Raw genomic sequence first — 14,035 nt, forward strand, 5'->3', positions numbered from 1 at the left:
TTTGCGTGTGGCGAGTTTTGCACGTGTGGCGAGTTTTGCATGTGGAGAGTTTTGCGCGTGGCGAGTTTTGAGCGGCAACTTTTGTGTTTCTACTTTTATGTGGCGAGGTTGGTGTATGTGTGGTGAAATGTGCACTGAGGGTGGTATATGTGTTCGAGCACGTGGTAGTGTGTGGCGCATTTTGTGTGTGTGTTCATATCCCCGTGGTGGTGTGATTATCCCATGTTGGGGCCCCACCTTAGCAACTGTACAGTATATACTCTTTGGTGCCATCGCTGTCATTCTTTAAGTCCCCCTTGTTCACATCTGGCAGCTGTTAATTTGCCTCCAACACTTTTCCTTTCATTTTTTCCCCATTATGTAGATAGGGGCAAAATTGTTTGGTGAATTGGAAAGCGCGGGGTTAAAATTTCACCTCACAATATAGCTTTGACGCTCTCAGGGTCCAGACGTGTGACTGTGCAAAATTTTGTGCCTGTAGCTGCGACGCCTCCAACACTTTTCCTTTCACTTTTTCCCCATTATGTAGATAGGGGCAAAATTGTTTGGTGAATTGGAAAGCGCGGGGTTAAAATTTCACCTCACAACATAGCCTATGACGCTCTCGGGGTCCAGACGTGTGACTGTGCAAAATTTTGTGGCTGTAGCTGCTACGGTTCAGATGCCAATCCCGGACATACATACATACATACATACATACACACACACACACATTCAGCTTTATATATTAGATTGTAATATATATATAGTATATACATTTTTTGAGAATGTTTAATCAAGTTTTCGACTCATTGAGGGTTTCTTTTTGGATGTAAAAAATCGTAGTTGACCACGCATTTTTGTCCCTGAAAAAAATGAATAAAAGACGTCTTATATCAGTCCATTATAATACAGCCAACCTAAGCAGTTTTAATAGATTATGCAGGGGTTGGGCCTGTTTAAACCAATAGAAACTATTTGGAAAGCAAGAATACTTATTTTTTTGGCAGAGATGTAGTTGGACATATTAACTACTTTAAACATGCACTTCGAAAATTTACGGTAAATATACTCTGTACGTTTGAAGACGTACCAATGTGATCCCAGCCTAATCTGGCAGTATATACTAAAAGTATAATGTTTGATTTCAGGGGATTCAGATATTACTGATTTAAATATAATTTGTCCATAGATTCACAAATCTTTATGTAATATTGTCAAATAATTTTATACAACCCATTACTCCAAGTTGAGGCCAGTTCTCCAGGACTACTATATTTATGTTGTATCGTTGTCATCTGGGAAATGTATGTGTGTGTATGATATGTGTCATTTATATAATGCTAGTGTTTTACTTGGTCATAAATACTAGTCTTGAGCACTGACTCATTGCTGACGACCACATACAGAACACGGGATATGATGAACACAAGTCTTGCATAATCAGGAGCACAGCTGGAAAGTCCCAGCATCAACACACATCGATAGGTAGCAAAGTTATCCCATTTGTCAAGGTAAAAAGTCACAGCTAGTTATACGGACATGGTAAGTTCCCTAAAAGGTAATGTAACTTCCACCATACCCCTGTACATTGCTTTCATTTCTTGCCCAAACACTGCATCTGTAGTAATAGTAAGATAGTGAGTGTCGTAATTCTGAAGGTGTGCTTTGATAAAATGTACGTGTCGGTAAAACGCAGCTTATTGTATGATCCATACCACTCAGCCCTTCAAAACCACATCTAAACAACTATGCCTAAAATGTCAGCTCGCCTAGCTATCACATCTGAATATAATTTATTCTATAAATAGTGAAGTCGAGAGAGGAATATTTTGGAACTATAATATAGAAGAATTTATATGATTAACCATATTATATTTCCATTTTTTATGCTCATATTATTTTTAGCTCTTATTAAAGATTTAATTGATGATTGATGAATTTTTCCTACAAATTTTCCTTCTTTATATAAGAACACAGGGATAGATTCATTAATACTTGCATTGTACACATAAGTCTTAATAAAGGCATTGCTGGAGTAAGATGAGCCTAATTCAAAAATACACCAAAACCAAAGAAATCAGCCAGAGCGTAAGTTGGTATAAAAAAAATGGTTTATCAATAATCAATCTCAATTCCCTTAGTACTCATGGATGAATACCATCGTGGCCTGGGATTTATTAATATTTAATTTGTTTAGATGCATCTGTTTCTGTTCTTGTGTTCAGTCAGTAATATTGGGTGAAATATTGGTGAACATAAAAAGTATGACCCCGACTAATCAAGACTGGCATTTTTACTATAGTCTTGATCAGATGTGCACTGGCGTGAGATGTGCCAAATTCAATAGAAGACATGCAACTCTTAATGAACCTGGTAGTTCAGCCACCATCTTTTAGCTCTGCACCTTCACAAGAAATGTACAACACTCTGTGACTGGCTTACATTTTGGTTGTAATTAACACCACTTTTGTGTCCTAAATTATATTGATATTAACGATAATGCTCAACTATAACCTCTTCACTGCTATCTCAGCCCATTTTTTTCAAAAAGAGAGCAAAAAGGCTAGGATTGGAATAAAAACTCCAAAAGTCTGATGGAAGAGTCTGGGTTTGACAAATACCATGAGAACATTACCTGCCTGACTGCGTCGTGTCAGCTGTAAATTTTGATGGAGAAAATTGTGGTTTGTTTTTAGGAGTTGGCCATTGACCTTTAGTTCCAAAGGAGGGAAATATTAATTCTAGAACATACCAAGATATTTTAGTCAATTGTATACATCTAGCTTTGTGGGAACAATTCTGCACAAAGCAAGCTCCAGGCTGTAAAGGCATGGTAGGGTGAGATTGGTGTTGAAGAACTCACTTTCTGCACATAGCACCTCACCGTGAATCCACCAAATTCTTTTGAGATGAACTAGAACACGCATTGTCCAACATCAGTGTCTAACCTCACAAATGCCCTTTAGGATGAGAGGACAAACATTCTGAAATCTTACAGAAAGCCTTCCCAGAAGAGTGGAAGCTATTTTGGCTTCAAGATGGAGACCAACTCAATATTAACACCTATAGGTTTAGAAAGGGAAGTCATAAATGTTCCTGAAGGTTTAATGGGTAATTCATATACATTAAGCTTACTTAACACCTTTTTTTCAGGCTTTTTAACATCTTTATGCATTTTCTACAAGCTTTTTATACACATTCTTTCCTAGCTTGTTGGAAAATGCATGAATATATGGCACACCTAGAGCTGCTGTATTTGTGAAAAAAAACAAAAAAACAAGGACCTCAAAAACACCAAAGATTGTCTTGTGTTTTCTACAAACTTTAGCACTTGTTATTATACGTACTTGCATCTTTTTCTTATAGAAAAATGCTTGAAAGAATGCCACACCAACAGCTACATCTCAGTTTCACATCCTATAAATCATTATAAAGGCCATAGTAACTAGGATACAATATGCCAAAACAGCAAGTCAGCATTGCCTAGGCCGAGGATGCTACCCATGCGGCTTGTAATGGAGTATGGTTGTTTTTCTGTCTGAGTGATTCTGTTTTTCTTCCTTTCAAAGCCACATAATATTACATGCGACTCCTGCAGAGGTGTAGATCACCCACTCATTGACTGAGGAAAAATATTTAGATTAACTTTCAGCCTGCAGCGCGCCAACAACCCACAATCCGTAGGGAAGACAAGACAATTGAAGGATGAAGTGGTAAATACTCTGCTGGAAATATTGTCAGCTGCTTATGCAGGAAATTCCCTTTGAAATTAAATAGATTGTTATAACATTTGAGGGAACAGGATTTGCATTAAATGGCATTTTTCTTGTCAGTATAATTAGACATTTCTGATTTAATTGTTTTAATATATCAATGAGGATACAATGGATTTATCAATACATCAATTATGTGTCACATTATAATGCCATCTGACAAATTAAGATGGGTAAAAAAAATTGAAAATTGTTGGTAAAAACAAGCAGCTTAGCAGTTTACCTGCTACTAAAATTCCTATTTGTTCTCAAGTATAAAGCAATTTTTTTATTTAATTGTTTATGAATAATGATGAGCGAGTGTGCTCGGATAATATATTATCTGAGCATGCTTGGGTGCTAACCAGGGCCGTGTTTAGAGTTTCTGCTGCCCTAGGCACTTTTAGTGCTGCCTCCCCCTTTGGAGAGTATGACAATATCGGCAGTGACTTTGGCAAGAATCGCTGATGTGAAAGTAGCCTTTTGCAGCAGATCCGGCAGTTTTTCTGCATCTGCCGCGTAACGGATCACTTACAGCAACACTGCGTTCGGCCTCATTCATTCCCCATGGGATTTGTGGCACTTGCCGTGATCTGGCAAATGCGGTACCAAACCTCCCAACTTTTGAAGAAGGGAAAGAGGTATAAAGTTTGCAAATTTTAGGCCACGCCTCTGACCACACCCATTTCACAACTAGTCACACCCTTATCCACATCCCAACCACACCCATTTAGCACTGCTGATCACACTGTTTCATATACAATAATTATAAACAAAAATAAATATGGCCACACAGTGCTCCATACTGTATAATGGCCACACATGATGCTCCATACTGTATAATGGCCACACATGATGCTCCATACTGTATAATGGCAACACATGATGCTCCATACTGTATAATGGCCACACATGATGCTCCATACTGTATAATGGCCACACATGATGCTCCATACTGTATAATGACCCCACATGATGCTCCATACTGTATAATGGCCACACATGATGCTCCATACTGTATAATGGCAACACATGATGCTCCATACTGTATAATGGCCACAGGGGTTGGACCTGGTCTCCCATTCTTCCTGCACCAGTTAGGTAAGCATGTACGTTACTTGCTGGATATCTTTTACATCATGGCTGTGGCACTTGCCCAATACTCTATGTATTCTACATTATATTCAGCCTAAATTTCTGGCATGGCAGGTTTGTCTGGGCGGTCCAGTCCTTTTTATGGGCCATTGTAGCATGTATGTTCCCCTGTGAGTGTCCTTTGTACCTGCTCATCTAGTTTTTATTGTTATCTAATAAAATTTGTACTTTTTATGGGACTATATGGCTGCTTGTTCGCTTCTTTTGGTATCCGCACATGATGCTCCATACTGTATAATGACCCCACATGATGTTCAATACTTTATAATGGCCCCTCATGATGCTCAATACTGTATAATGGCCACTGTAGCATAGCGCCTACTACGTGTCTTGGGGGACACGCTCTTGGCACGGGATTAATGCACTCAGGCACGGTTTTCTATCAAAAACACAGTCTCTTAGGTTTATTTTGCACAACATAAACCACATCCACAGGAACTTAGTAACAGTTTGAACAGTATCTGGACATATTCAACTTCACCACAGTTCGTCTCTGACCCCGGTCAGCATTACACACGGTTTTCAGACCGTTACCCGTTGGCAACCTTCACGGGTTCCTGGACACCTCTTGGCCTCTGAGGTGCCCATACACAATGTCTCTCACTCTGACCCCGGTCAGTACAACATGAATCTCCATTCATTACCTGTTGGTGCCGCACAGGTTCTCGGATACCTCTCTTCACCAGAGGCATCCTTCAGACGTTCACACTCTATCTTTCCTTTTCTCTGACCCCGGTCAGTACAACACGAATCTCCATTCGTTACCTGCCATTGCCGCACAGGTTCTCGGATACCTCTCTTCACTAGAGGCATCCTTCCGACATTCTCACGCTGACCCCGGTCAGTACAACACGGATCTCCATCCGTTCCACAGTCTGGTCTGTGCGAAGTCCAGAGCCCCTGCCATGTGCTCTTCAGGGAGCCGACACTCCCAACACATGGGGCTCCCACCAGGACCTTCCAGCACAGACCATTCAGATCCACACTCAGAGCCCATGTGACCAGACCTCAGTCACATTATATGGAACTAACCACTCCCCTAGATGGGAGTGCGTTTGTGTGGCTAGTTTGTCCCACCCATCTCACACAACTAGCCTTATAAGTCTCCCTTACAACTACACCATAGATATACACACTCTTGAGGGACTACAAGTCCCAGAACAACAACATTGCATCAGACTTACCACGCAGACTCCCTCTGCGACACATATCGGCCATTCACAACACTGCCAGTCACTGTTTCACTACCATTATCACAACAGATATGCCTCAATGCATATCCCAAGGAGCACACACAGCGCCCCCTAGCTGCCACAGGGGTCACTACACCACACCACACATGATGCTCCATACTGTGTAATGGCCACACATGATGCTCAATACTGTATAATGCCCCCTTCCCATCTTGTATGCATGGCTCATCTCCCCCCCATCCTATATGCATGGCTCATATCCCCCCTCCTGTATGCATGGCTCATCTCCCTCCCATCCCATATGCATGGCTCATATTCCCCCCCTCCGCCTGTATGCATGACTCATATTCCCCCCTCCTGTTTGCATGGCTCATATTCCCCCCTCCTGTATGCATGGCTCATATTCCCCCCCTCGTGTATGCATGGCTCATATTCCCCCCTCCTGTATTCATGGCTCATAATCCCCCCCTGTATGCATGGCTCATAATTCCCCCCACCTCTTGTATGCATGGCTCATATTCCCCCCTTCTGTATGTATGGCTCATATTCCCCCCTCCTGTATGCATGGCACATAATCCCCCCTGTATGCATGGCTCATAATTCCCCCCACCTCTTGTGTGCATGGCTCATATTCCCCCCTGTATGCATGGCCCATAATCCCCCCTGTATGCATAGCTCATAATTCCCCCCTACCTCTTGTATGCATGGCTCATATTCCACCCCCCCTCCTGTATCCATGGCTCATATTTCCCCCCTGTATGCATGGCTCATCTCTCCACCCCCCCGCTCCCGCTCCTGCTCCCATCTTGCATGGCGCGGCTTACTGTCCTCCTTCATCCCCCCGTCCCCTGTCCTCCGTCCCTCATACTCACCATTCCCACACCGCGCTCTGTCCCGACTCCCGGCGCAGCACCTTCTTCCTGCGTGAGCAGTCATGTACCGCTCATTAGGGTCATGAATATGCCCATATTCATTACCTTAATGAGCGGTACCACATGACCGCTCATTCAGGATGAGCTGCAGATGCTGAGACCAGGCATCGCTGGAGCAGGGTGAGTATTGTCTTCAAGGAGGGTGGGTGGCCCAGGACTTAAAAAAAAACCTTGCTCGGGTTCCGCCCCCCGCATCGTCCCGCCCTAGGCATGTGCCCTCAAGTGCCTAGTGGCAAATATGGCCCTGGTGCTAACTGAGTGTCTTCAGCCTGCATGTCTCACTGCTGTTTGACAGCCACAACAATTACAGGGATTGCCTAACAAACAGGCAATCTATGCATGTGTTGCAGCTGTCGAATAGCCATGAGACATGCAGGCGCGGGGACTTGGACATATTTTTTGAGCATGCTGAACACACTCTGTTAGCACTCGAACATGCTCAGATAACATATTATCTGAGCACGCTCGCTCATTGCTGTTTATGACTTGTGGACATGGTTACTGGCCACCGACGCAGTGAATGGTACAACTTCCAGAGTGTTTACAAGATCTTTCCAATAAAGCTTGTAAGTGCTGCTGTAATGCCGGCCTGGATTGCTGGAGCAGTGCGCCTCATATAACATAATTAGGAGCACTGAGTTTAGGCCAGCGGCATGATCATGCCACTAGTCCAATCTGTCCATCAAGCGGGAGCACACCACTCTTATTGTATGTATAAACATTTTATCCTTTACAGATTAAAGGGAGACTGTCAACCTAAAATCACTATTTAGACTATGAAGGGTGGCTCAGTAGTTACGATGTTGCTTTGCAGCACTGTGGTACTAGGTACATATCCAACCAGGGAAAACATATGCTAGGAGTTTGTATGTTCTCACCATGTGTGTATGTGTTTCCTCCAGGTTCTCCGATTTCCTCCCACATTCCAAAGACATACTGATAGGGAATCTAGATTTTGAGCCCTTATGGGGACAGTGATGATAGCATTCCTATAAAGGAATGTACAGAGAACATTATGGGGAGAATGTATCGAATATGCCAAAATTTATTAAGAAGTATACACCTCTTAAGAAATTTGGTACATCTTACTCCAGCAGGCTATAGTGTGTAAAATACCAGTCTTGAGAAAATCCCCTCCACCTTTTTCATGTTCTGATGCACGGGTAAAAAAATGATGCATCAAATTTATTATGTACCTTCCTCTATCGGACTGCAGGTCTAAGACTGGCATTTGAAAGTTTAGAAAAATACCCCCAATAACAGTAGTAGTTTATGAAACAAAATATTCACTGATATCTAATTTTCTTCTGTGTCTGTAATACCAGATGTTCCATCTTTTGGTAAAAACTATCTACCAGTCCTGTCACTTAACAGTGTTGTCTGCTGTATAATAGCACTGACTTCCATTGATAGTTAAAACTACAATCTAATACTCTATATCTCACAAATGTATACTTTAGAGCCAAGTGACTGAGTCATCAGATACTCAGGGGTACCAAGACACTTTTACTTCCACTAATAAAATAAAACATTACTATCACTTAGTAGAGTTGATTAAAAAAATACACAGTTCCATCCATAAGCAGAAACATCACCAAAATGAACCAAAAACATATGTGTTTTTTAACTGCAGATTTTCCCCAATTCTATGTGGAAAATCTGCACATAAAACCCTAATTATCTGCAAGAAAAATTGACTTGTTGTAGATTTCAAAAACGTGCCACAGGTCAGTTTACGCAGCATAATAGAAAAATGCAGGAAATTTCTATAAACTACATCCACTGGTTTGGAAAGTAAGACACTGCATCAAAAAGTCTCCAAAAACTCAGTCGGAACGTAAACATACATATAGGCACCATGTTGGAATAAGATGCTCCTAATTCATTAAATGGCGCCTCTGAGGGCGGATAGTAGTAAGATTTCTGGAATAAGGAATGCCACAGTTCAGGATAAATTAGGCAAGCTGGGTCATCATGCCCCCACCCAGTCCCCAGCTACGTCATAATAATTCTATATTTGGACTCCAAAATCACATAAAATAAGTAATATCTAGGACACCATGAAGGCAGCCTCAATTTTCCACATGTCTAGACCAAAGTGGCTTCTCCATAACCCCCATCCTTTCAAAGATTTGGCTTACACCAGACATAATGGTTTTTCATTTTTTCTAATATCTGTTTGTAATGAAAGCATTTAGCAGCCAGTTCTTCTCTTAGCACATATCCAAGAAGCTTTTAACACTCTGCTTCTATCTGATCAAGTTCAGATTGTCGGAAGATGAACTCCATATGTAGACAGGTTCCCAATACTTATGCCGCATGTTGGCATTTGCTCTTTCTTCGTTCTGAAAGTTTTCAAAACTTATTCAAAACTGTTATTTCAGTGGGGTCAGATTGTGTCATTGCTAATTAGGAATACCTGATAAATATCAAGACTCAAGGATTGCAGATGCAAATATGGGCAAGCAGCCCACAATTTTAAAGACCTGAAGTCAGAGTGAAAAGTGTTGAAAGCCCACCATGCTGATAAATACAAGTATCTACAACGCAACATACATACTGTATATGGCTACATTCTTTTGCTAAATTGTCACTTTACATTTCTCAAATTCCACATTATAGCCCCTGACACCAGAGGATCATCTGCATTACATTACACAATTATATATATATATATATATATATATATATATATATATATATATATATATATATATATACACACACACACTGCTCAAAAAAATAAAGGGAACACTAAAATCCCACATCCTAGATGTCACTGAATTAAATATTCCAGTTGCAAATCTTTATTCATTACATAGTGAAATGTGTTGAGAAGAGTAAAACCTAAAAATGATCCCTGTAAATCAAAATTAATATCCCATGAAGGTCTGAATTTGGAATGATACTCAAAATCAAAGTGGAAAATCAAATTACAGGCTGATCCAACTTCAGTGGAAATGCCTCAAGACAAGGAAATGATGCTCAGTAGTGTGTGGCCACCAAGTGCCTGTATAACCTCCCTACAATACCTGGGAATGCTCCTGATGAGGCGGCGGATGATCTCCTGAGGGATCTCCTCCCAGACCTGGACTAAAGCATCCGCCAACTCCTGGACAGTCTGTGGTGCAATGTGACGTTGGTGGATGGTGCAAGACATGATGTCCCAGATGTGTTCAATCAGATTCAGATCTGGGGAATGGGCGGGCCAGTCCATAGCTTCAATGCCTTCATCTTGCAGGAAATGCTAACACACTCCAGCCACATGAGGTCTGGCATTGTCCTGCATTAGGAGGAACCCAGGGCCAATCGCACCAGCATATGGTCTCACAAGGGGTCTGAGGATCTCATCTCGGTACCTAATGGCAGTCAGGCTACCTCTGGAGAGCACATGGTGGGCTTTGCGGCCCTCCAAAGAACTGCCATCCCACTGAAAAAAAACGGTTATGCTGAAGGATGTTGCAGGCAGCAGATCGCTCTCCACGGCGTCTCCAGATTCTGTCCCGTCTGTCACGTGTTCAGTGTGAACCTGCTTTCATCTGTGAAGAGCACAGGGTGCCAGTGGCGAATTTGCCAATCCTGGTGTTCTGTGGCAAATACCAAGCGTCCTGCACGGTGCTGGGCTGTGAGCACAACACCCATCTGTGGACGTCGGGCACTCAGACCATCCTCATGGAGTTGGTTTCTAACCATTTGTGCAGACACATGCACATTTGTGGCCTGCTGGAGGTCATTTTGCAGGGCTCTGGCAGTGCTCCTCCTGTTCCTCCTTGCACAAAGGCTGAGGTAGTGGTCCTGCTGCTGGGTTGTTGCCCTCCTACGGCCCCCTCCACATCTCCTGGTGTATTGGTCTATCCCTGGTAGCGCCTCCAGCCTCTGGACACTATGCTGACTGACACAGCAAACCTTCTTGGCACAGCTCGCATTGATGTGCCATCCTAGATGAGCTGCACTACCTGAGCCACTTGTGTGGATTGTAGAGTCTGTCTCATGCTACCACGAGTGTGAGAGCACAGCCAACATTCAAAAGTGACCAAAACATCAGCCAGAAAGCATTGGTAATGAGATGTGTTCTGTGATCCCCACCTGCAGAATCACTCTTTTATTGAGGGTGTCGTGATAATTGCCAATAATTTCCATTTGTTGTCTATTCCATTTGCACAACAGCATGTGAAATTGATTGTCAAACAGTGTTGCTTCCTAAGTGGACAGTTTGATTTCACAGAAGTTTGATTTACTTGAAGTTATATTCTGTTATTTAAGTGTTCCCTTTATTTTTTGAGCAGTATATATATATATATATATATATATATATATATATATATATTTATATATATATATATATGTGTGTGTGTGTGTGTGTGTGTGTGTGTGTGTGTGTGTGTGTGTGTGTGTGTGTGTGTGTGTGTGTGTATAAAATATATTGATCTCACCTAATATATCCAGATAGTTTTAGGTATAAAGAAATTTCACTTGTATTCAATTTTTCCTATTTATAAACTAAGTCTTCATAATATATTTGGTTTATCCAAACTAAACTACCGTACTAAATCTCTCCAAAACGGAACTTCTTGTGTTTCTCCCTTCTACTAACCTCACTCTACCCAACATCAAAATTACCCTGGAGGGTTCAACCATAACTCCCAAGCAGCATGCCCGCTGTCTTGGGGTCATATTTGACTCCGAATTTTCCTTTACTCCCTATATCCGATCACTCACTCGCTCTTGTCACCTGCATCTTAAAAACATCTCCAGAATCCGACCTTTTCTCACCGTTGAAACTGTTAAGACTCTTACTGTCGCTCTTATTCATTCTCGTCTGGACTACTGCAACTCTCTTCTGATCGGTCTCCCTCTTACCAAACTTTCTCCTCTCCAATCCATCTTGAATGCTGCAGCCAGAGTCATATTTCTGTCCAGCCGCTTCACCGATGCCTCCATCTTGTGCCAGTCATTACACTGGCTACCCATTCGCTACAGGGTCCAGTATAAACTCATCTCTCTCACCCACAAAGCTCTCCACAGTTCTGCACCGCCTTATATCTCCTCTCTCATCTCTATCGCCCTACACGTGCCCTCCATTCTACAAATGACCTAAGGCTAACATCCCCTGTAATCCGAACCTCACACCTCCGTCTCCAAGACTTCTCTCGTGCTGTGCCAGCTCTCTGGAATGCACTTCCCCAGACGATCAGACTGATACCTAGCCCCGACCTATTCAAGCGAGCTTTAAAAACCCATCTCTTCAAAGAAGCCTACCATATCAACTACTCAGTAAACTAACTTTGCCCTGTTCCCTCCCTCCAAATATTACTCTGAATCTGCACCCTACTATTCATCTGTCTCCACACCCTCCATGCACACAATTAACTGCACTTGATACTTGACTATTGCACTTAAACACACAGGCTGATGACCGGATCATGCAGCTTTGTATGAAAATCCCTATGTATTATAATTGCCAGACCTGAAATAACAAGCACTTTTCACCTATTGTGTCCCCCCATTTCCTTGTAGATTGTAAGCTTGCGAGCAGGGACCTCACTCCTAATGTCACTGTTTAAATTGTCTTAACTCGTACTGAATTCATTGTTTGTACATGTCCCCGCTTAATTGTAAAGTGCTGCGGAATATGTTGGCGCTATATAAATAAAAATTATTATTATTATTATTATTACTTGGATGTAAAGGTTGTATGATATTATAATCCTGTGTAAGGCTTGAGCTTTTGTTTCTACATTACTTTGTGAATTAGTCTTACCATAGAAATGCATTCAAATACAAACAGCATTTACAGCTCAATTATAACGTTATGCCCAGCGCCTCTACATAGTGTCCCATTCTGCCACCATGCGGGGATGCCAGTTTACTCTCAGCCTGGGCCCATGGTGTGATGCCCAGCTTGCTTCAGTTCCTGGCTCCTTCCTTCTCTGTGCACATCGCACTGTGTCTCAGCGGCGTCCCCTGTTCTTAAAGGTGTCAGGCATGCACATGTAAATGCACCCAGCAACCACTGGGAGGCATTTAGGTAAATGTGCATGTACCTGCAAGGTGCCCCCCAGCCAATAGTTGGGAGACATCTTGTATAGAAGGCTTCCTCCCCTGCTGGGAGGTGCCTGAGCAACACCTATAGTTCTGTTAGGTGGTTGGTGGTAACTGTATGTTGCCAGGTCCTCCTTCCCTAGTCTATTAGTGTCCTGTATCCCATATTCTGTATTCCCGCTAGTCCGCCATAGTTAGTCCTTGCTTCCTGTGACCGCTTTGGTGGTGTCCGTACCATGTGGTCGCATTGGCACTACCTATTTGTCAACCTGGGGCTAAATAGCCAAACCAGAACTGCAAACTTATCCATGTGGCTGCCCTGTCTGCACAGGGAGAACCTGTCCCAGTGGCCATCCTGTGTGAACTTATTCATAGTGTCCATTCTCTCTGATATTGTCCCAGGAGACTCTCCTGTCTGAACTTGTTCTGTGAGGTCTTCCTGTCTCAACTTGTCCCAAGTGGCTGTCCTGCTTTGTTGGAGTATCTGAAATGACATCTCTATCCCTCACCACTAGGAGCTCCAGAGAACACCTAGGCAGCTGCTTAGTCACTCCCCTCCAGGGTAAGTCTGGTCTGTGGCACAGTGGGTCCACAAACCACATGCGCCACCTAGAAGTGTAACATCAATTACATGACAATGTCCTGGTCGGACCCTGTATGGCCTTCACCTGAGGTTGATTAGGCCGCATTACTGTATGCTAAAGACACTGAGCCATATAGCAAATATAAAAATGGGTCCTCATTATTTTGCCAGGTTTTGCCATGAAGGACAGAAGGGCATGATATGTTTTATTCTCTTTTCACTCCGATTTCTACAAAAAATTGACCTATTTTTCACCTTCTGGCTTACTGACACTGCAATATCTTTAGAGAGAGGGGTCTTTTGATGTTCTGGCTTCCTAGTGATGAAAAAAAGGATTGTACAAATCAGGCCTGACCACTCTCCCCATTGGCTGCCAAACCACTACATGGTCTTCTT

The sequence above is a fragment of the Ranitomeya variabilis genome, chromosome 2 (genome assembly GCF_051348905.1).
Source record: "Ranitomeya variabilis isolate aRanVar5 chromosome 2, aRanVar5.hap1, whole genome shotgun sequence".
NCBI classification, from domain to species: Eukaryota; Metazoa; Chordata; class Amphibia; order Anura; family Dendrobatidae; genus Ranitomeya; species Ranitomeya variabilis.